General features: G+C 41.7%; 1 pseudogene; it reads left to right on the forward strand.

The window, feature by feature from the left end:
- The first annotated feature begins 424 nt into the window (after positions 1 to 424).
- Positions 425 to 1,861, forward strand: LOC114702683 (annotated as a pseudogene).
- Positions 1,862 to 5,354: the final 3,493 nt, after the last annotated feature.

The following is a 5,354-nucleotide window of genomic DNA, read 5'->3' on the forward strand; positions in this document are numbered from 1 at the left end:
TGTCTCTCTTCTTGGATTTCCCACCTGCCTCTAAGCTGCCTTGCCATGGGCCAAGACAGCTTATTTACTAACCAGTGGGAACAACATATATTCACAGCATACAGAAAGACATCCCCCAGCATATCTCTCTCTCTCTCTCTCTCTCTCTCTCTCTCTCTCTCTCTCCATATCCAATGTTGTTCTTCCCACAACCTCCAAACCACTATATGCAGAAATAGAAAAACAAGTATAACAGGTATGGTAGCACGTGCCTGTGATCCCAGCGTTCACAAGGCTGGGGCTCAATGATGAGTTTAAGGCCAGCCTGGGCTATATAGAAAGACCCAGTCTCCAGGGAAGAGGAGAAGCAGCAGCTGTGCTTGCCTGCTCCTCAGTTCTGCCAGATTTCCAAAGGAGCACATAAACAGCTTCTTGCAAGCTGGCCATGTCACTTCAAGTCCCTAAGCTTCCAGGCTTTTTCCAGATGCTCAAGGATACAGCAAAACACTTTTAGCATTAAAAGAGGCTATGTATAAAAACACAAGCTTGCAAGAAACTTTCCCAGACTTTCGCACAGCATGGGGACCAAGTGGAAAGAATTAAATGGTTCTCAGTCTCCCGGAGAGTGGTTCGTGACAAAAGAGGCAACACCCATTTTGAAAGATCTGGAAGCCCAGCATCCTGCTGCAAAAGTGATGTCATGGCCTCTCATACTTGAGAGCAAGAGGTTGGGGATGGCACAAACTTCGTTCTGATATTTGCTGGAGCTCTTCCAGAGCTAGCCAAAGAACTTAGGGATGGTTTATCAGTTTCAGAGATGATAGAAGGTTATGAAATAGCACACAAAAAGCCTACAAGCATTCTTCTGACTAGATGATGGGGCTCTGTAAACCACTCAGGATGTTGATGAGGTATCAACTCTACTTCTTACCCCCAGAATGAGCACACACTATGAAAACAGCACAATTTGGGCATGCTGCCTGCTCAGCCACATGTATCTATTTCTCTTGATTCCAGTCATTTCAATGCTGATAACGTCAGAGCTTGTAAACTTGTGGGCTCTGGTATTGCATGGGTTGCTGGTTTGTTTGTTTGTTTGTTTGTTTGTTTGTTTGTTTGTTTGTTTTTAAGAAGGAAAGTGAAGATACTCTTGTCCTTTTGAGGGCATGATAACAGAGATGAGGGAACCATGCTGATAAAGACTGCTGGAGAGCTGCTGGATTTCATTAAAGAAGAAAATCTCAGGGGCGTACAAATCAAAAGCTATTGTGGGTGCTGGTGAAAATTTCATTACAACATTTATATAAGGTGACAGCGTGGCAGGCATGGATCTTCGTTATGCAAGCAAATACAATGTTGATGAAACTCAACTCAAAATGGGATTCCAGGAGACAATAAAAGAGTTGGAGCTACTGCCCTTCCTGGATTGACTCCTCTTGGCCTGGAAGAAGGAGGACATTATAACAGCCCTTGCCTCTCAGAAGTTAAAGATACACATGTTTTCAGTCGTGAGAAAGGAGGTGGTGCTATTTCTACTCTAGTGCATTGATGTTCTATAGACGATCTGATGGTTGATATAGAAAGGGCAGGAGATGATGGTGTTCTAATGAATCCAAGTTCTTACAGGGGATAAACATCATGCCCTGGAGGTGGAACATCAGAAATTGAACTGGCCAAACAGATCACACCATATGAAGAGCCAAGTCCTGGACTTGAACACTATGCTAGTAAACAGATTGTTGTAGCATCTGAAGCTATTACACAGGCACTGTTAGAAAATGCTAGAGTTAAAGCCAATGCTATAATCTCTAACGTCTGTACAGCGAAGCAGAAAGGAAACAAAAATGCTGGATTATATTTAAAGACTGAAGTTCTGCTGTAAAAGCAATGTTGGAAGCTGGTACTAGATGCTGACTTGGAAAAATATTGGGTGATTAAATTGGTTGCTAATACTGCAGTTGCTGTACTTACAGGGCATTGTGGCTAAACTATCTTGTGGGTAAAAGCCTTCAAAAATAAGATAGATTGAGAGAAAGACCAACATGGCTGAACGGCTTTCTTCTGTAGCTGAAGATTCTATAGTATTCTTATATAAAGAAGTGCTTTGTTTTTGCATTCTCTGCTGGATAATTTTTTTATTAGCTTTTTGGTTCCTTTTTATCTGAAATTTTTATGGAGCCTCAAAGCATTTCAAAATAGTCAAAACAACCTTTAAAAATAACAGATCTGGAGGACTCACACATCTCAATTTTAAGTATTACCTTAAACTTACAGTAACTGAAACAATATGGGAATGACATAAAGAGAAACCTGGCCAGAAATAAACTCTCATTTATATGGCACTGCTGGTTTGGATCTGAAATGTCCCCAAAAGGCCAGATGACAAAAGTTTGATCACTAATCTGTGGTGCTGTTGGGATGTGAGACCTCATCAGAAGAAGTTAAGTTGATGGGGCCATGCTCTTTAAGGGACACTGGGACCCTGGCCTCTTCTCTGTTATTGGTGGTGGTTTTTACTCTTTTGGGGTACCCACCACCCAGCTCCCAAATAAATCACACACAGAGGTTTATTCTTAATTATAAATGTCTGGCCTTAGCTTGGCTTGTTGCTAACCAGCTTTACATAACTTAAATTATCCAATCTAGCTTTTGCCTTTGGGCTTTTACCTTTCTATATTTTTGTATACCTTTCTTTCTGTTGCTGGCTGTGTGGCTAGGTGGCTGGCCCCTGAAGTCCTTCTCTTTCTCTAGCTACTTCCTTCTTTCTCCCAGATTTCTCCTTCTGTATAATTCTCTCTGCCTGCCAGCCCTGCCTATCTTTTCTCCTTCCTGCTTTGCTATGGGCCAGTCAGTTCTTTATTAGACCATCAGGTATTTTAGACAGGCACAGTAAAACAGTTTCACCAAGTTAAACAAATACAACATAAACAAAAGTAACATACCTCAATATTCTACAACACTTCCCTTCCCCTGTCTTTGCTTCCTGGTCACCAGAAGTACAACAGCTTTACTTTACCTCACTTTTGGTCATTGATACACTTCCATGCCACAGGCTTAAAGCAAGAGAGCAAAGGGAGCATGGACTGAAGTCTTTGAAGCTGTGAACTAAAATGTCTTTCCTCCTTTAAAGTTGATTATCTCAGATATTTTTTCCCCTGACAGAAGGCTGACTAATAAGGTGGTGGAATAGTGATGTGCTACCTTGGGCTAAGGGATGATCAATTAGCTGGTAAAAAACATCCTTTCTGGATATGTCTGTAGAAATGTTTCCAGGAGAGGAGGCTGGAGAGATGGTTCAAAGGTTTAAGAGCACTGACTGCTCTTTCAGAGGTCCTAAGTTCAATTCCTAGCAACCACATGGTGGCTTACAACCATCTATAATGAGACCTGGTGCTGCCCTCTTCTGGCATGCAGGTATACATGCAGACAGAATACTGTATACATAACATAATAAATAAATAAAACTTTTAAAAGAAGGAGGAGGAGGAGAGGAAGAAGAAGGAGGAGGAGGAGGGAGGAGGAGGAGGAGGAGGAGGAGGAGGAGGAGAAGAAGAAGAAGAAGAAGAAGAAAAGGGCTTCCAGGGAAAAGAAGCATTTAATTGGTAGAGTTAATAAAAATAAGAAGGATCTCCCCTTACCAATGTGTAGCGTTATCTAGTTTACTGTGATTCCAGTAGAATAAAACATAAGGAAAACAGCCACCAAGGACACCTCTTTTTTAGGACAGGAGATCTTACTACACAGAGCACTCTGATTTTGAGTTCAGGATACAGCTGTTTCTGCCTCAGACTCCCAAGGTCTGGAATTACAGTATATAGCCCCACACTTGGCCAAACTCAACTTATTTTATTAATTATCCTTTCATATTTTTTTGTTTTATTAGAAAAAGGACATCTATCTCCTGCCATTACTGACTTAGACTGGAGACATATCATTAGCTTCCCCGTGCCCCTGGCTTGCAAACAGCAGGTCATGGGGCTTCTCTTTTGTGGATGTTGCATACAAAATGTCTCAAAACCATTCATTGGGAAGACTGTCCTTTTTCCATTGAATGGTCTTGGTACTCATCTTGATAATTATTTGACAACATAGGTTATCAGAGGAAACAGCAACCTACAATGCATATAGATAGGGTTTCGTTATGAGGAACTGGCTCATAGAGAGAAGCCCCATGAAAACATAAATCAAAATCACTGTGAGGCCATATACTATAACCTTTAGGGCAGGAGTTATTTAAGGATGGAAAATAACTGCTGGATGGTGGTGACACATGCCTTTAATATCAGCATTCAGGAGGCAGAGGCAGGTGGATCTCTATGAGTTTAAGGACAGCCTGGAATACAAAGCAAGTTCCAGGACATCCAGAGCTGTTACACAGAGCAATCTTGTCTCAAGAAACCAAAAACGGGGGCTGGAGAGATGGCTCAGAGGTTAAGAGCACTGACTGCTCTTCCAGAGGTCCAGAGGTCCTGAATTCAATTCCTAGCAACCACATGGTGGCTCACAACCATCTGTAAGGAGATCTGGTGCCCCCTTCTGGCCTGCAGTCATACATGCTGTATACATAATAAATCTTGAAAGAAAGAAAGAGAGAGAGAGAGAGAGAGAGAGAGAGAGAGAGAGAGAGAGAGAGAGAGAGAAAGAAAGAAAGAAAGAAAGAAAGAAAGAAAGAAAGAAAGAAAGAAAGAAAGAAAGAAAGAAAGAAAGAAAGAAAGAAAGAAAGAAAAAGAAAGAAAAGAAACCAAAAACGGGGGGGGGGGGGGCACAAAAGCAGTAATGATAAAGATGTGAAAAAGTTGAAACACTTGCTTAATGCTGGCCATGATGTAAACAGTACAGCTTCATGGAAACAGTGTGGTTATATTCAAAGTCTTGTAATTATAGAACCCAGCATTCCATTTCTTTCTCAATATACACGTAAAACTGAAGGCAGGGCCCCAAAGACCTATTTTTGCACCCATGTTTTGTAACGTTTTCATCACAGTCAAAAGATAGAAACAGCGCAAATGTCTTCCAACAGACAATTCGGGCCAACAGAATGAAGTATGTGTGTGTGTGTGTGTGTGTGTGTGTGTGTGTGTGTGTGTGTGTGTGTGTTGTACACAGGAACGCTGGTGCTGCTCACCACTAACCCTTGTTTTTCTCCATCAAACACATGAACAGCTTTCTCTTCCTTTCTCACTGTCATTGAGCGTAGACATGTGATTCATTTGACCAATGAAATACTAGGGAAAAGGATGTTTCCCATATCTGGGTGGGACTGTTTAATTGCCCCTTGACACCTTTTGAAACACACCTTGCAAACAGTGTTGGCCACTGAAGTGACATGTGGATGACAGCTCCACTTGACACCACGCCAAGCTGATAAATTGTTT

This window comes from Peromyscus leucopus, chromosome 4, assembly GCF_004664715.2.
Source record: "Peromyscus leucopus breed LL Stock chromosome 4, UCI_PerLeu_2.1, whole genome shotgun sequence".
Classification (NCBI taxonomy): Eukaryota; Metazoa; Chordata; class Mammalia; order Rodentia; family Cricetidae; genus Peromyscus; species Peromyscus leucopus.